Genomic DNA, 19491 nt, shown 5'->3' with positions numbered 1-19491 from the left:
AACAGTTAAGTTCTACTCTTCTGGAAAAATTCAATTGTATAATAAAGTATTATGAACTGTTGTAGTCACTATATTTTACATATTTTTTTAAGTTAAATGGATGTGATAATTCTAGTGCTCTTAAAAAGTCAGGCATACCAGTTGCTTAATGGGCAGCTTTAATTGGAAAGTTACAGTGTCACTCCTTCACAGCTGCCCCATTCTGTGCAGCAGCATTAAGACAGCCCTCTTAATCCTCAATATGGTTAACAAGGGCCTGCATCTCAGCATGAAAAATAAATTAAAATTTTAAATAAAACTGACAAAATCACTTTTTGTTTTTTGCAGATTTCCTTTCTCAAAGTTCTCATTACAACCCTTCAGGTCTGTTTTTCTCAGAGATAGCATAGGCTGTGTACTTTGCTTCTCATGTTCCCAGAAACGCTGCACTTAACTGCAGGTATGGTGGGACTACATTTGAGAAATTTAGAGAAAGACCCTAAGGGTCATGATTCACTTGGTAGAAATGAATTGTGTATCTGGAATGATCCATGTTACTAGCTTAGAGTACAAACACAACTAACTCATTTTTATTTATTCAGTTTATTGCTGGAGCACCCACCTGCCCCCAGTGACAGGAAGTTCCCTTATTTCCCAGAGCCTCCCCCAATCATCCTACTTGGGCAGGAACACTACAGACTTAGTTCAAAGATCGATCCTGCTGTAAGGAGCCAAGAAGAGTGAGAACACCCGAAATCGTGACCACTCCACTAACGCTGTCGTTTGGTTCTCTGCCATGTGAGGTTACAGGTGGTTCTGCACATTCTGAGGGCAGAACATTTGTTCATGTTTGCTGCAATACTCTTATTGATTTGGCTCATTTCTTCCCATCATCCCAGCAGCATCCTTCTGAGCTCTGAGGGCGCTTCTTTTTTAGATCTCACTCACATCACGCTCAGCCTATTAATGAATACAGAGTTAAAGACTAGGCCAGTGGCCAGCAAAATTCAGTTTCTTGGGGAGTAACAGAGGAATTCTTTGCCATAAGAGCCATCAGGGAAGCTTCCCTGGTAGCTCAGCTGGTAAAGAATCAACCTGCAATGCAGGAGACCTAGTTCAATTCTTGGGTTGGGAAGATCCCCTGGAGAGGGGATAAGCTACCCACTCCAGTATTCTTCAGCTTCCCCAGTGGTTCAGACAGTAAAGAATCATCCTGCAATATGGGAGACCTGAGTTCAATCCCTGTGTTGGGAAGATCCCCTGGAGGAGAGCATGGCAACCCATCCAGTTGGACAGAGGAGCCTGGTGGGCCACAGTCCATGGGGTCACAAAGCGCTGGACATGACTGAGCAACTAAACACAGTACATGCTCAGCCTTTTCCCACTAATGTTTAGCACAGTGCCATGTGGGCTGTTCTGGAGAAGCACCCAGCCCCAATCCTCCTGAGGTGCAGGAGTAAGTCTTCCCTACTCAGAGATCCTGGTTCATTTCTCCTACGTGGGACCACCTCAGCACATCCCAACAAGGGATCTCCCCAACTCACAAAAGGAGAAAGGCCACTGTTGCTAAGCAACAAACACATTTGACATACCTACACCTACACACAACTTTCACTGGCAAGGACTACCTGTTTGCCTTAGATTATCATAATTTGGAGGGTGTTTAGAATCCTCTACAATGAAGCAATATACATTACTAATTTTTCATAAAGAAAATTCTCCTCCAAGGCTATGGCTATTGAGTGAACCCAAGTAATCACCACTTAGGGCTTGAATACTCATAGCGGGGAAGAGTTAAACAGCCATTTACATCTCCCCCAGCGTCTGATAATTTTACCCAGCATTAGAATTTTTTTTTTATTTGCATCACATGTAACTGCAAAGGATTAATATCCAAAATATATGAAGGATGACAATGGTCAAAAAAGAAATAGTGTAGAAGAAAAATGGGCATTTCACACAAAGGAAATCTAAATGGCTAGTAAGTTTTATTAGTAGTCTTGGAAACGCACATGAAAACTCTGAGATTCATTTCACATCCACCAAAGGGGTTAAAAAATAGAAACTGGACAAGACCAAGTGCTGACAGGATGTGGGGGAATGGAGATGCTGGTGGGAGAGTAAGGTGTTTCAACTCCTTGTGAAGGAAGTGGCACTCACCCACCAGCCCACACACACCCCTCTTCAAATAGCCCCACTTGTCAGTGGGTCTGTGAGTTGTAGTGCGTTCTTTCCACGGCCATCTGCAGGGGACAGGCTAGGCTTTTCCAGGACTGGCCAGTGCAAGCAGTCTGTTGCCCTGAAGAAGGCCCTGTGCCACCAACAGCAGTGAATCTCAAAAACCTTCCCAGCCCCATGCGCTGGCGGTGGGAGCACTGGGAGAAGTTAGTGCTTCCTCAACCATAATGGGTATGTAATGGTTGGCAGACTGATGTTGGTCGAAAAGCCTGCCCATTGGCAGTCATGGCCCTGGTCCTCCCGCCCAGCCTGAATGAGGCCAACCTGTGAAACAGCACCGGTGACTTTAGAGGAGCTGGGACTTCCTGCTGGCTCTCACAGAGCACTTGCTGTGGGGCCCTAGCTGCCACGTTGTAAGGGCACCCGAATTGTCCCATGGGGAGGAGAGGCCCTACCTTTGGCCATACCACATTAAGTGTTCAGGCAAGCCTTGCCCAGATCTTACTACAGCCTTAGGAAGGACTAACGGAGAAGGCGATGGCACCCCACTCCAGTACTCCTGCCTGGAAAATCCCATGGACGGAGGAGTCTGGTAGGTTGCAGTCCATGGGGTCACGAAGAGTTGGACACGACTAAGCGACTTCACTTTCACTTTTCACTTTCATGCATTGGAGAAGGAAATGGCAACCCATTCCAGTGTTCTTTCCTGGAGAATCCCAGGGACGGCAGAGCCTGGCAGGCTGCAGTCCATGGGGTTGCACAGAGTTGGACACGACTGAAGCGACTTAGCAGCAGCAGCAGGAAGGACTTAAGGTGGACCCATCCAGCAAAGCTGTTCCCTGACCCTCAGAAACAGTGTGAGATCATAAATGTTTACTCTTTTTATTTAGTATCTATGATTTCCAGTGAATTGTTATGTAGCTATTTGTTGTTCAGTCTCTCAGTCATGTCCATGGTACCATAGTACCATAATTCTACATTAAAACAAATGTTGAATTACACCTACCAATTTGAAAGATATTGGAAATAGAATTTAAGAAAGGAGCAACATAAAATGTTTATCAGCTCCGTTCAGTCACTCAGTTGTATCCAACTCTTTGCGACCCCCTGGACTGAAGCACGCCAGGCTTCCCTGTCATCATCAACTCCCAGAGCTTGCTCAGACTCATGTCTGTCAAGTTGGTGATGCCATCCAACCCTGTCCCCTTCTCCTCCTGTCTTCAATCTTTCCCAGCATCAGGGTCTTTTCTAACAAGTCAGCTCTTTGCATCGGGTAGCTAAAGTATTGGAGCTTCAGCATCCCCAGTGAATATTCAGGATTGATTTCCTGAATATATATAGCTACGGATAATTGAAAAACTTTGTTAAATGCAGAGTCACTAACAATCCACCTCCAAAGGCCTAAAATGCCGCACTTTAACAAGACCCAGGTGATACTAGTGGGCAGACCTGTGGGTGGTGGAGGAGGAGGAGGAGGAGGAGGCGGAGGCGGCTCCACCCTCACTGCCAGGACAGGCAGCAACACAAAACCGTTTGGCGTTTGCAGCCTCCACGTTGCAGGAGGGGTCAGAGCAGCCAGGCTGTGAGGATGGGTGAGGGCAGCCCAGTAAAGGAGCGGTGACCACTCATGAGGACCAAACCTAACAGGGGAAAGGTGCACGGTGGAGTTCCAAAGGAGCTGTCAGTCCCGAGCCGCCCGGTGAGTTCTGTTTCCATTTAATTCAGAGTTTGCTCAGGGGTCTCTGGAAGGGCCTGTGAATTTTGGTTCCATTTAATTCAGAGTTGCTCAATAGGCCCTGGAAGGTTCTGTGACTTCTGGTTCCACTTAATTCTCCATGTCAGCTTATATTCTGGACATATTTATTTTTCTCCCACTCTGTTAAAAGCTAGGTCGATTACCTTAAATGCACAGTGTTTTCAGAAGAAAATACAATGAATAAAAAAGCTAATGAAAACAATTATATGTATTTCATGTATATATTAAATTAGCAAATATTTTGAAATGGACCATCCAGCCTGGGGAGGTTACGACTCCTTTCTGAGCTGGGTTAGGTATCCCTCTTGTGGTTCCCTGTGTAAACTTGTACCACTGAGCAGCTTTTTTCTTTGAGGTCAATAGACCTCTTTGGTTCCCAGCAAACCAAATTATCCTAAACAAGTTAAACCAAGGGAGTTTGCTGACCAAACATCAGGATTTTACAGTGCCAAGGAAAGGACAGGAGAGACAAGCTTGGGAATGGACTGGAACAAAGGCTGTTCCAGAAACCTGGAAGGCAAGGAAAGGAAAACCTTACTGGAATGAATGTACTCAACCCTTTGTAGATGTTCTATAATTTGTTCAATACTCAAATTCCAGATAGGGAGTGTCCAATTAACTTGTCTTGATATACCTGCACCCAAATCAAGTAGGGCATATATTATGCCATATATTCATAGGATGCCTGTGTATTTGCTTACCTCCTGCTGGGAGGGATTGGGGGCAGGAGGACAAGGGGATGACTGCGGGGGTCCAGCCCCGGCTGATCCAGGGTATTCGAAGGAGAGACGGCATAGGCGAGGGTCAGGAAACAACTGCTTAATTAAACGTTAATTAAGGATATAAAGAGTAATAGAATGAGGATAGCTCAGTAGGAAAATTCAGTGGAGAAAAGAGGCTGAGTAGCTTGGTTTACGCGGGGGACCAATAAAACTTCAAGACAAGAAGTTTGCACCACTTACGTAGGCTGCAGGCGTCCTTCCGTTCTCCCGAAGGAGAGGAGACACTGAGGTCTCCCCGGTCGGATCTTAGAAGCCCAGGCATAATTAGCAAGCATGGCGGGTTCTGCGCTCCAGATGGAGACTCAGCCAGAATTTGAAAGAAAGAGCGACATGGGGAGACTGAGTTTCGGTGAACAAGGCCCGCACTTTATTTTCCAAAGTAGTTTTTATACCTAAAGTTGTGCATAGAGGATAATGGGGGAAGGGGTGGAGTCATGCAAGGACAGCAGTTCCTGGTCCTAATCGAAGCCAGGCTTTCAAACTTATCATATGCAAAAGTTCAGGTGAATTACATCATCTTCTGGCCCGGAGGCCTGTTAACATTTTAAGAAACTTATTTTTCTCTAAAGGTGATTATTCCAAAGTCAGGCACCAGCCTCCCAAAAAGCATTGGACAAAGCTGCATTTTACATTTCTATACACCCATTACATCAGTCAATACACTGCCAAGGACACAGTAGGTAAGGAGTATGGAGACTTAGCAGCAAACATTGGCCCAACAAGTGAAAAACCCTTCACCAATACAATTTCTAATCAATCTTTTAACTACTCAAAGGAATCTGTGTTTAGGCAGTTTAGAACATCTCCTGCCTCTCACAGTTGGGAGGCTCTGAACAATCACATGTGGCCGGAAAAACCTATTCAGGCAGGCTAGAGGATTTCCAAAGGAGTTTGTAGGTTGAAACACTGTCACACCCAGGAATTATTAACTGGAGCTGTAAGCTAATTCTTTTTTCAGAGCGAGGTAGTGGGGGACAGCCCCCATAAAGTCAGAGGTGTAGATGAAAGCACAAAGCAGAAAGTAGGCAGACTCTGGTTTGGGGGGTAGATGCTCGAGAATTTCCAGGGGGACTCCTGAGGCTCGATCCTGCCTTTGTGTATGCTGAGCCTCCTTCCTCATGACCTTTGTCATGGGCGGAGTTCCTCACGCTGGCTCCCGGCAGTGATAGAATTGAGCTATTACAGATCCTCACTCAATATGCAATATGCCGGCTCCTGGCAGATGACAGAGGATGAGATGGCTGGATGGCATCACTGACTCGATGGACGTGAGTCTGAGTGAACTTCGGGAGTTGGTGACGGACAGGGAGGCCTGGCGTGCTGCGATTCATGGGGTCGCAAAGAGTCAGACACAACTGAGCGACTGAACTGAACACTTTATCTCATGAGAATGCAGAAAACCTCTTGAAAGGTATCAGTGACTGTTAGGAAGGAAGAAGGGAAATAAAAAGAAATATTAATTGGTTTGTATGTTCTTTGAGGACCAGTTTTTAAATTTCAAGTTCCTACCATAATGTTGTCACATAGTTGCTGGCAATTAGATGTTTTTGGACTCATACTTCTGTAATAAATTGCCACATTTTAGTAAATTGCCACATTTTGACCTTATTCTGCTACCCATTCCATGCTTCTGTCTCTTCTTCTCCCTATCCTAATAAATAATGAAAAGGAAAAAGCACATTATACAAACATGTACTTGGGGGGGTTTAATAGATGCAAGTTTCAACAGATGCAGTGGGAAATAATGAAAGATGTCTTCTCAGCAGGAGTTAACAGCCTAGCCTGAAAGATAGGAAGACGCCTGGGATCAATTGACATGATTTAGAATAGAGGCTCATGGCACACAGGCTGACGCTATCAACTCTGATCATCAAAATCTAAAAAGAGCCTAACACTTCAACCACTTAATAATTTTACATTTTTTTGACAAATTTAATCAATAAAGTATTGCGCAGAAACGTAAAATATAAATGTATAACCCACAATGCAACATGAAAACCATGTATAATTTATATGCATGAAAAATAGAATATAAAAAGTACAGGCACTGTAATTTTAACTGTAAAATATGCCCACATAGATATGAGCAAGGAATTTGAGAACCTGGAGAAATAAAAAATAATGCTAAAATAGATAAATTTTATTTTTTATTTCGTTTGATTCAGTAATTATACTAGCATAAAATAAATACAACTTTAAGTTGGGCTACTTAATCAATTTGAGATTATTTCAACAAAAATAAAGCCTGCTAAAATTGCTCTGTTGCCTGTTGATACGATTGACTTCCGTTCCTTAACTTAGCCTATTTGTAGCTAAGGTTTTGTCCTGAAGGTCAGGAGAGATTTGTTTTTCTGTTATTGTTTGCTTCTGCCTCTTCAGTTCTCAATAGCTTTGTATCCTAGAGAGAGGTTTTCAGCCATGGGTGGGGAGGGGTGTATTGAATGTGAAATAAATACTAGTTAGAATAAATGCTTCTTCGAGGCTTTTTCATGCTCTGGCTTTTTACTGCTTCAATCTTTTATGAGAGTTGTAAATGCTTTAAACTCTTTGTATTTAAACTGAATACTCTTTCCTTTCATCTCTATTTCCGCTGAATTTTCCAAACTATGAAGGTTCCAAACTCTTTTTTTTTTTTTTTTTAAGAGAAGTATCCTTTTGTCACATAACCACTTTTAATCCCTTAGTTCAGACCTTTGATATCTCCGCAGGATCTTAAATAGCCCTTTAATTGGATTTGCCCCTCTGACATCTTTTCCATTCGCCTACTTCTCATTAACTGCAGCTGCATCATCTTGGCAGGAACGTAATGATGGTGTGCATGTGTGTGCGTGCACAGGTGCGCATGGTCAAGTCGCTTCAGTGTTTACGTGATTCCCATGAAATATTTAATAGTAAACACACTCTTGGCCAAATACTGGAATCTCCTTCCTCTCAAGTATTATCTTCCCTCTATTATCTACTCCTCTATTAGTAGTAGCCAAATTGTTTGACATACTGTTTCTTGATTGTGATCATAAACCCCGACCTCCCTGTCTTCACTTAGATTATTTTATTTATGCTGTCTCATTGCTGCCATAATCGGTCAAATTTCTTCCTATCATTCAAAGTCTATCTCAAATAATATCCTTCCGAGATACCTTTTATTAAAATAATTGCAAAGAGATTTGCTCTCAACCTTTTCATTCAACACACAACTCTGCTTGTTCCTCTTTTACAGTATTTAATTTGCTTGGTGTTGGAATCATTTATTTAAGTGAAATCAGATATCATCTCTCTGAAGACAAGGACGACCCATTTCTCCTCAGGGATCCACCATCTGCATCTATGTCAGTCTGCTGACCTGTGTGTTAACTTAAAGATCAACTCCAAAGTTTGATTTGAAGCTTGATTGGCTTAATTGTTTTCCTAGTTTAGAGGTAGAGCAGGTAAAGAACACAAACATGCAGAAGGAAGATAAAAAACCAGAGGAGGGAAAAGGGTATAGCAGTGTATCTATTAGTATTCCATAACTAAGTGAATAAGTATAAAGTAAGTATACTTATCAGGTAAGTATAAAGAAAAAGGGATACCTAATTTATTTAGTGCTCAGAGCCAAAGAGGTAAGGTTAGCATATTAACGACTATTTTAGTGAAATGGGTGTCTTATTTTTGGGGGGTGTCATAGGACACCCTGCCTGCCACTACTTTCCCCCTCAATCCTGAGGTCTCTAACGATTTGTCTTCCTTTACCCACATGTCAGAGCTCTCCTTTCATGGCATCTTACATTGTATTCAAAGAGTACAGTTGAATTTATGAAAATAGGTCTTCATCCTATTTTCATAAATACAACTTTTATTGTAATTTAATTACCTCTAAATAGTCTCTTTTTGCTTTAGGTTGAAATAAACTGGAGAACAAGACAATATAGATCATTGCACTCCCTTCTAGTACCTATCAAAATACTTTTCACAGCAAATGTTTAATATTTATCAAATAAAATTACATATATTAAAGCTAGAGGGAATGTATATCTCAAGTATAATAAATTGCATACAAACTTGAGAAAATAATGTAGATTGCCCAGAGTCACTTGATTAGTCAGTAGAGGATTGGTATTAAGACCCCATGTACTCCTTCCCAGTTTGTTATTGTTGCCATCAACTGGCCTCATATTTATTGCTTTGATTCAGAATCTTATTTCCCTTCTGTAATTTCTTAATTTGTTTTTTCTCTTTTATTCCAGTGTCTGAGGATTGCTCAATAGCTAACCAGTACAAAAGTGTCCTTTGTAATAAATGCAACAAATGATGGTAACATCACAGATAAATTCTTCCAACATACAAGTTTCCAAATATCTTAGAACATATTTGCAATTTTTCTCCTTTGTACTATCTTAGAAAAATAAATGCTTAATTTCAGTGTCTATCCTCATCTATCTTTTAATAGGCAGGGGATTTGGATTTTGTTTTGTCATAGTTCCATTTGCTATAGTTTTTGTTTGCCAATTGTGCCTTTGCTTTTGATTTGCTATGTTCTCTAAGGGTTTTACAGGAACAAAGTCTTCAGAGACTCAATTTAATGAGCCTGTCTTGCAATACAGAACAACAGGAAGCATAGGTTCAAATTCAACCAAGACTTGTCAGTTAATCATTGCAGAGGCCAAATCCCTCTATTGACTTTATTTACATTCACTTCTTTTTAATTCCAGAAAATAAATCACTGTAAGAAAAATAAGAGATGCCATGCCCTGTTTAAGCCATTTCAAGCAAATAAGCTGCTAGCCTCAGTTATAGGGATCCGTGGCACATATCCTTTTTAATACATATTTGATTCAACAAAAATAAATTTCCAGATGGGATATTTGCATTGAAACCAAAGATGTGCATATAAAATAGTTTTTAAATTTCCAAATGGTAGATCAGAGGTCTAGTCTGATGATCTGAGAGCTACTTTTACCCAATTTGATGACACTAAAAATAGCAAAATTAATATAAATATTGCTCCTTGCACCCTCATGGGACCCATGCACTTATTGTTAACATACAGACATTTTGGTTGAAAGGAAGGCTGAGAAAAGAACAGGAAGGGAGCAAGCTAATCTTAAGCTTACCTACTTTGGGCAATGTATGTTATGAGAAGACTTCGTATATTGTATTCACTCTAATCTTTCAGCAACCCTTTAAAATAAGCATTATTTTATCTACTTTACAGAAAAAGACTCAGAACAGCTGTCAGATAATTTCCCAAGTTCAGACAGCCAATAAGTCGTAAAGAAATCTGAATCTGGGATATGCAAACTCTTTTTCAACTATATCGTTACTTTCAGAAATAGGCCAGGAATTTACTCACATTTGTTTTGTACCTTCTATGCATTCTCCAAATATGTGCTGCACCTAATATCTTTGATCCCTTGTCAACATTTTAAGAATAAGTATCACTATATTCATTTTTACAAAAAGGAAAGAAACCAGTAGAGATTGTCTGTATTTCCCCAATACCCCAATCCATAAACAAGGAATAGTTTGTGATAATGTTTTCTACACTCCAAAACATAAAAAGAACCTGAAGGAATGAGAAAATAAGGAGAAAAAGCATTGACTTTTCCATGAATCATTTTCTTGTTTCTTTCTTAATCTAAAGCTTGCTAAGTTATTTTGATATTGGATATTTCTTATGTTTTCAGTATTCAAATGTAGAAGATGGTAGCTGGATTTTTTTTTTTTTTAGTTTGTTTTAATGTCAAATTTTGTAGTTAGTAATCTCAATGTTTGTTATTGGTGCTTAATTTCACTATCCTAGGCAATACAATGCTAAAGGTGAAACCCCAATGTCACCTGATGTGAAGAACTGACTCATTTGAAAAGACCCTAATGCTGGGAAAGATTGAAGACAGGAGGAAAAGGGGATGGCAGAGGATGAGATGGTTGGATGGCATCACCGACTCAATAGACATGAGTTTGAGTAAACTCTGGGAGTTGGTGATGGACAGGGAAGCCTTGCATGCTGTGGTCCATGGGGTAGTGAAGAGTTGGACACAACTGAGCGACTGAACTGAACTGAGACAATACAAACTTTTAGGAATCCATAAGTATTGCTAGATCAGTATGTTTGGTATGTTATTTAACTTACTCATTACAACTAGTACTAGACTCAGTTGGGACACATCAGATCAAAACCTGTTCTCTCCTTGTGGGTTAATCACTGAGTCATGTCCTACTCTTTGCAATGCCATGGACTGTAGCCTGCAAGGCTCCTCTATTCCATGTAATTGTCCAGTCAAGAATATTGGAGTGGGTTTCCATGCCCTCCTCCAAGGGATGTTCCCAACCCAGGGATTGAACCCATGTCTCCTGCATTGCAGGCAGATTTTTCACTACTGATTATTTGGAAACATACCAATATAGCACTCCTCCCATCATGAATTGTGTGCTGTTTTTCATGCAAAGAGGTAAGAAATTAGAGGGATTGCCTTACCTACATAGATTTGGTGTTATGTTGCATGACTTTGCTGCAGATTATCACATTTTGGCAGATGGTAGATTATTGTTGGAAAGCATAGAAATAAACAGATTATTGGATAGTATTGATGGATTTGTATGTAAGTGAGATGATGCTTAATCATTTTAATAAAGATGAATTTGTGGTTCATCCCATTTCATAATTTACAGACCCAGCTGTGTTCCTCCCTTGGTCTTCTGTGTAATTAAATGGGCAAACCGCATATTGAAGCAGCTGAATTTGTGCATAATTTTCTGATGAAACAGTATATTTTATTACCTAATTTCTAAAGGCAGATACTTTTTCTAATCAGGCTGAATTTTTAACTAATCAAGATAAGTATTTTGAAGACCTGTGCCTGTTTTTTCCCTGTATTCTCATTTAATTCTAAAGCTCACCATTTTCATTTCTTGTTTCCTTTAATTAGTAGTTCCTCCATAAATTTAATCAATTACCCACTGAATCTAGATTCATATATATCTATTGCATTCCTTGGTATTATACACACAAGAATGTTTAAGTGGGAGACAAATTTAGACTTAGTTACTTTGAAGTCATGTGATTATGTTCCATGGTGGAGAAGCAGAAGAAATAGCAGGATAGAAAGGATGCTTATAACCTTTTAATTCCAAAGAATTTATTAGCCTTGGGGATTTGTCCTTTAAACTGGTCATTAAAAGATAGTCATTAGCCATGGGACCACATTAGAGAGAGCTGAGCAAAGTTTTGGAAAATGTGAAGCTTCAGAGTATCATAGGAGAAGAACAAACTGAGTTTATTGCATTTAGTGCACCTTACTTATGGGGACTGAGCAATGGTGTTCTTGGATAAAAAGTTCTAAATGTAGACAAACTGAATTATGAAATCATGTTATCCTACAGCAAAATGGGAGGTCATAATTTTGGTCAAAAAGTTAGTACTTTTTGTCTTGTTTTGATTTAATTTTGTGTATTACATAACCTGATAAAATCTCTGGTTTAGAAAAATGTCTTTTCAGGCTGACTATGGCTAGATAGCATATTAAAAAGCAGAGATATTACTTTGCCAACAAAGGTCCATCTAGTTAAGGCTATGGTTTTTCCAGTGGTCATGTATGGATGTGAGTTGGACTGTGAAGAAAGCTGAGCACTGAAGAATTGATGCTTTTGAACTGTGGTGTTGGAGAAGACTCTTGCAAGTCCCTTGGACTGCAAGGCGATCCAACCAGTCTATCCTAAAGGAGACCAGTCCTGGGTGTTCATTGGAAGGACTGATGCTGAAGCTGAAACTCCAATACTTCGGCTACCTCATGCGAAGAGTTGACTCATTGGAAAAGACCCTGATGCTGGGAGGGGTTGAGGGCAGGAGGAGAAGGGGACGACAGAGATTGACATGGCTGGATGGCATCACCGACTCAATGGATGTGAGTTTGAGTGAACTCCGGGAGTTGGTGATGGACATGGAGGCCTGGTGTGCTGAGATTCATGGGGTCGCAAGGAGTCGGGCATGATTGAGTGACTGAACTGACTTGGCTGGATGGATAGATTAAAGAAATATGCAGCTCAAAAGATAGGATTTAATGTAACAGTTTGGGAGCGAAATGCTGGGAGCTAACCTAAGACTTTAAAAAGTGAGAGGAGAAGCAGAATCTAAAATAAACACTGGCTGACAGCACATTAATATCTAATCTTCCCCAATCTCAACCCATCCTCAAATCATTAGAACTCTCTAGAAGATTCAAGCTGCATTTGTGAAGCTGCCCCCAAAACCTGTAGCATGATTGAAGGTCCTCCAATTTGGAGGCAGCTAAAGAGAGCTCCAGACTTCCCTGGTGGTGGCTCGGTGGTAAAGAACCACCCGCCAGTGCGGGAGACTAGGATTTGATCCCCGGGTCAGGAAAATCCCCTGGAGGTGTGCCTGGCAACCCACTCCAGTATTCTTGCCTGGAAAATCCCATGGACAGAGGAGCCTGGTGGGCTACAGCCATGGAGTCACAAAGCCAGATACGACTCAGTGACTAAACAACAACAGTAAGAGAGAACTCCAGAGAACAGAGCGCAATGCATATAGGTAGGGCTTGCTAACACACTCACAGGACCTAAGAGATGAGTGACATTATAATTAAAATGACTTTATACCAATGAACTTGGTCTCATTTATCCTGAGCCAGAGAATAGATGCAGTAGCTCGGGGTATTTAAATTAGTTTCATAAAATTGTTTACAGCTTTGCCCACTGAAGGACAGCCTTCTGTAATTGCCAACAACATTCTTATTCTACCTTTAAGAGAAAGCTTTCATTTTAGAGTAATGTGATAGCAAATCTGTAGGCACAAATTAAACTGAATAAATTATTTTGGGGGTTATTTTTCCTTCTCCCTGTTTTTTGGTCAGATGGTTTAATGGGAAAACTTATAAAATAGACTGTCTCCTGTCTTGTGATAAATGAACATTAAAATGATAAGAGTACATGATACATTCCTTTTCCTAGTCCTTTGTAGTGTACAAAAGTTGGTGGGAGAGAACATTGGAGGAAAACGTAGGTTGGAGAATAACTCAACCTTCATGCATACATATTTGGGCTTCCCTGGTAGCTCCTTGCTGAAGAATCCACTTGCCAATGTAGGAGACCCAGATCTGATCCCTGGGTTGGAAAGATCTCCTGGAGAAGGAATTGGCAACCCACTCCAGTTTTCTTGGCTGGGAAATCCCATGGACAGAGGAGTCTGGTGGGCTACAGACCATGGGTTTGCAAGCGAGTCAGACATGACTTAGAGACTAAACAACAACACATGTCGAGAAAGAGGTTTTACTTGGAAAAGGAATTTTGTATTTTTATTCATTCAGTTATAAAACAGAACTTAAAATGAGTTCAGTAACTGAACCCTGAAACTGTAACTCCAATAATTTGAGTCTTCAGTGAACTCAAACTCTGACAAATTTAGTCAAGTTTCGTCTTGTTAATGGGGAAAGGAGAGCTGCCTTGACAAGTCCATGCCATTTCCAGACTGAATCTGCTCGTGACAGAGGAAGGGGGAAAATAGTCTAAAAATGTGAAGAGTGTCAAAAATCCTTCAGTGAGCCTGAATAATTTCTAGTGACTGAGTTTTTGAGCACTAAATTATGCAATTACCTCTATAGATTCCTGTTTGGGGCTATACGTAATCCCAACATAGAGAAAGAACTGTGAAAATTCATGTGCATTTAGGCACATTTCTGAAGTGAGTAAAAAAGCTGCTTCTTAGCCTGTAAATATATTTATGGATTTTCCTGCTTTAGCCATCTCTTTATTCCGCATTTCAACCAATCCCATCACTATTGCTTATGCACTCTCCTCTCCCAACAACAAGTCTGCAGTTTTTGTTTTCTGTGTTGTGTTTGTCTTGTTTTGGTATTAGGGTTATGGTGGCCTCATAGAGTGAGTTTGGAAGTGTTCCTTCCTCTGTAATTTTTTGAAAGAATTTTAGAAGGATATGCATTAGCTCTTCTCTAAATATTCGATAGAATTCTCCTGTGAAGCCATCTGTGAAGCCATAAAAAAAGATTTTTTTTTTATCACAGCTTCAATTTCAGTGCTTGTAATTGGGTTGTTCATAATTTCTATTTCTTCCTGGTTCAGTCTTGGAAGATTGAACTTTTCTAAGAATCTGTCCATTTCTTCCAGGTTATCGATTTTATTGCCATACAGGTGTTCATAATAGTCTTTTATAATCCTTTGTATTTCTGCATTGTCTATTGTAAACTCTCCTTTTTCATTTCTAATTTTGTTGATTCTTCTGTCTTTTTTTCTTGAGTCTGGCTAAAGGTTTGTCAATTTTGCCTATCTTCTCAAAGAATCAGCTTTTACTTTTATTAATCTTTACCAATGCTTTTTTCATTTCTTTTGCATTTATTTCTGCTTGGATCATTATGATTTATTTCCTTCTACTAATTTTGGGTTTTTTTGGTCTTCCAGTGGTTTTGGGTGTAAAGTTAGGTTGTATGTTCAATGTCTTTCTTGTTTCTTTAGGTAGGATTGTATTGCTATAAAATTTCCTCTTAAAACTGCTTTTGCTGCATCCCTTAGGTTTTGAGTTGTGTTTTCATTATCATTTGTTTCTAGAAATTTTTTTTATTTCCATTTTGATTTCTTCAGTAACCTGTTGGTTATTTAGAAACATGTTGTTTAATCTGCATGTGTTTCTGTTTCTTACAGTTTTTTTTTTTCTTGTAATTGATATCTAGTCTCATAGTCTTGTGGTTGGAGAAGATGTTTGATATGATTTCAATTTTCTTAAATTTACTGACGTTTGATTTGTGACCCAAGATGTGGTCTATCCTGGAGAATGTCCCATGTGCACTTGAGAAGAAGCTGTATTCTGCTGCATTTGGGTGGAATGTCCTGAAGATATCAATGAGATCCATCTCATCTAATGTATCATTTAAGACTTGTGTTTCCTTATTAATTTTCTGTTTTGATCATCTGTCCATTGGTGTGAGTGGGGTATTAAAAGTCTCCTATCATTGTGTTGCTGTCAATTTCTCCTTTTATGTCTGTTAGTGTTTATCTTATGTATTGAGGTGCTCCTGTGCTGGATACATAGATATTTACAATTGTTATGTCTTCCTCTTGGACTGATCCCTTGATCATTATGTACTGTCCTTCCTTATCTCTTGTAATCTTCTTTATTTTAAAGTCTATTTTTTTCTGATATAAGGATTGCTATTCCAGCTTTCTTTTGCTTCCCATTTGCATGGAATATATTTTTCCATCTTCTCACTTTCAGTCTATATGTGTCTTGAGGTCTGAAGTGGGTTTCTTGTAGACAGCATATATACGGGTCTTGTTTTTGTATTCATTCAGCCAATCTATGTCTTTTGGCTGAAGCATTTAATCCATTAACATTTAAAGTAATTATTGATATATAATTAATATTTTCTTAATTGTTTGGGATTGATTTTATGGCTCTTTTTTCTTCTCTTGTATTTCTTGACTGTATAAGTCCCTTTAACATTTGTTGTAAAGCTGGTTTGGAGGTACTGAATTCTCTTAACTTTTGTTTGTCTGAAAAGCTTTTTATTTCTCCATCAATTTTGAATGAGAACCTTTCTGGGTACAGTAATCTTGGTTGCATATTTTCCCCTTTCAGTACTTTAGATATATCCTGCCATTCCCTTCTGGCCTGCAGAATTTCTCCTGAAAGATCAACTGTTAAGCCTATGGGGTTTCCCTTGTATGTTACTTGTTGCTTCTCCCTTGCTGCTTTTAATATTCTTTCTTTGTGTTTAGTCTTCGTTAGTTTGATTAGTATATGTCTTGGTGTGTTTCTCCTTGGGTTTCTCCTGGATGGGACTCTTCGCGCCTCTTGGATTTGATTGACTGTTTCCTTTTCCATGTTGGGGACTTGCAGGGACTCTGGCAGCATCAAGTGTGCAGGGACATGGACTGGCTCTACCACAGGAGTCATGGCCCTATCAGTATCTTTTTTGAGCTCTTGTAGCTGGCAATCAGAAGGCTTCTTTGGTCAGTCTTTCTCCATAGCTCTGCCCATTCAGGCACTTACAGGGCTCCCTTGCCTGGGGTTCTTCTCTGTCTCTCAGTGCTTCAGGCACATAGAGGAGCCCCCCTGGATGGGGTTCTACTCTGTAGCTCAGCACATCACTCACTTAAAGGAGCACCCTGGGTGGGGTCCTGCTCTGTAGTTCAGTGTGTCAGGCATTTGATGGGCCAGCCCCTCTGTGGTTCAGCTGCCGATGCTGGCGTGTGGGGGAAAGAGGCTACGGTGAAGGCTCCACCCCTACCTGTGACTCAGCAGTATCTCCTTGCTTCCATGGCTGCCCAGCTTTCCTCCACAGGCATTTCCCACCACAGTCTCCTCCGTCACACCCCCTCAATCCATCTCTCCACAGTCAACAGCAGTCCTCGCCCTGGGATTGCTCCACAAACCCTAAACTCCAGCTCCCAGCTGCTTTGCCTCCCAGGGGACCTGCATCCCTGTCCAGGGTATGTATGGCTGCAGCAAGGACTTTCTGATTCTCATTCCATTTAGGCTGCCACAGATCAGCTGTTTCCCTCTCAGCCTTCAGTGTTTCTCCTCTGGCTCAGACAATTGCCCTGATGTGGGGATCGGGCCCCTACTTCAGTTCCCCTACCTGCCGAGGACAGGTCCAGTCCCACTAACACTCGTATTTTTCCCCCTAGTTCCTTGTCCTACTGGGTTTGCATGGTTCTATATATTCTTTTCTGCTGGTTAAGTACTCCTGTCTGTTCTCAGCTTGTGTTCTGCAAGCACTTCGTGTCTGAAGGTTTATTCCCAATGTATCCATGGAGAAAGATGTACTCCATGTCTACCTGCTCCTCCACCATCTTGTTCTCTCCATATATGTAGTTTTCACCATACAAGTCCTATAAATCTGTTGCTGGACTGACAGCTAGTTACTTCATTTGGGACTATATAAATGGTAGTATATTTTTTAATGTTAGTGGCCACACATTTAGTGCTACTCTGAAATCTAAATACAATTTATATGAGATATATGTACATTTTATCCTCCAGACAAACTCACTTGATTCATTTTTAAATGTTTTAAGTTTGAGTTTTCTACATAGAAACTCATGCTGACTGCAATTAGGGACAGTACTGTTTCAAACTGTAACCATTTTATTTCACTGTGTTGACTTACTATGCTGGCTAGAACTTGCAACATTCTGTTAGCAGTGGTGAATTTGCTCTTGCATATCCCTAATCTTGGGCTTCCCTGGTGGCTCAGAGGGTAAAGTGTCTGCCTGCAATGTAGGAGACCTGGGTTCAGTCTCTGGTTCAGGACGATCTCCTGGAGAAGGGAATGGCAACTCACCCTTATCAACATCCTCCACCAAATTGGTGCGTTCACTCTCAGCATTGTACATTCTATGGGTCTGGCCAGTGTATTAGGCTTTAGGGACACTGCCAGTTCAGTATTCTTGCTTGAAAAATCCCATGGACAGAGGAGCCTGGAGGGGTACAGTCCATGGAGTCACAAAGAGTCAGACACGACCAAATGACTAACACACACACACACCACTAATCTTAGGGAGAAAGCATTCACTTTTAAGTATAATGTTACCTGTAAGAGTTCTGTGTGTGTGTGTGTTCTTTATAAAGTTGAGAAGGTTTTCTTCTATTACTAATTTTACGATGGCTATTTTTTATTAAAAAATTTTAGAGCAGTTTAATGTTCACAGCAAAATTGAAAGTAAGATGTGGAGATTTTCCCATGCACCTCCTGGCCTCACATGCATAGCCTGCACCCTTATCAGCATCCCCCACCAGAGTGGTATGTTCACTCTTGGCATTGTACATTCTATGGATCTGGCCTATGTATTGGGTTTTAGGGCCACTAACAGTTCAGTTTTCTCCTATTTTGACCGATAGTGCAGCTGAGGTTTCCATTCAAACCCTGTTGACACTATTTGCAGTTAAAATTGTTTCCATAGATGAAATGCTGTTCCTTGGGTAACTTCTCAAGCCAAGTTCTATTCATACTATGACAAGACTGTTTTGTTTTGTTTTTTTAACTGTAGTATAGGAAAAGGAGCAATTCTCTTTGATTTCAGCATTTGCAGTCATCTGGTTTATTTTCTGTGGTTCTTCTTCTGCCAAGGTAGGGTGAATGCTATTTTAATGTGAGCAAGGTGCAGAGAACTCCATCAAGGATTCACTTCCACTTTGTATTCCTGTAAAGTGAAAATCCATTTCTACAATAACTACAAGCCTGATAAGATAGTTAAAGCATGATACTTGCAAGTTATAATTATTTGGGGCTTATCTCTTCCTTTCTCCCTGAGAAACATTGAACATTTCAAGAACACTATCTCACTAAGTTTTCGTTAAGTCTGAGAAGCTCACACACTCAGAAACAGACAAAGATATTTTTATCAGTAAGATCAAGGTTTTTATTGATATCCAGTCATCAGTCATTTTCTTTAATTTTCAGATTTAATGAACAGTGTTTGATTGATCAAAGAATTTTATCATTGTAATTATCTATGCTTAAATTAATGAAGGAACCACACTGCAGCATACTCTAACGTGTCTTTTTCATAACTGGGATTTCAAGAGATGTGTTACCTGTGAATTCCTTATAACATCCTGGGAAGTCAATACTATATTATTCCTTATAGAGGAGGAAGTAATTACAAAGATGTTGTAGAAGTTGTCCATCATTACACTTGCAGTAAGAGGATGAACTGGGACTCTGACCTGGTAATACGTTGCTGGACTTTGTGTGTTTAATCCATATCTCCTACTGTCTGCAAAAAAAAGTTAGAGCCCTGTCTTTACACAGTGTACATTCTGGTGGAAGAGATAGCCATTAAACA

At 40.3% G+C, this 19491-nt stretch overlaps 2 long non-coding RNA genes across 2 annotated transcripts in view; one reads left to right on the top strand and one right to left on the bottom strand.

Annotated features, from left to right (window-relative positions):
- Positions 1–566: 566 nt before the first annotated feature.
- LOC123333774 lies at positions 567–4937 on the bottom strand. The gene is made up of 2 exons (XR_006551325.1): positions 4876–4937; positions 567–939 (listed from the first exon to the last, which is right to left on the bottom strand). It is a non-coding gene; the product is annotated as an uncharacterized LOC123333774 (long non-coding RNA).
- LOC123333773 overlaps positions 3622–19491 on the top strand; it is a 148476-nt gene continuing 132606 nt past the window's right edge. Inside the window, exon 1 of the long non-coding RNA XR_006551324.2 lies at positions 3622–3856. This is a non-coding gene — a long non-coding RNA (uncharacterized LOC123333773). The remainder of the gene's footprint in view (positions 3857–19491) is intronic.

Source organism: Bubalus bubalis, chromosome 5, assembly GCF_019923935.1.
Source record: "Bubalus bubalis isolate 160015118507 breed Murrah chromosome 5, NDDB_SH_1, whole genome shotgun sequence".
NCBI lineage: Eukaryota > Metazoa > Chordata > Mammalia > Artiodactyla > Bovidae > Bubalus > Bubalus bubalis.
This window is presented reverse-complemented; position numbering and strand designations above follow the sequence as displayed.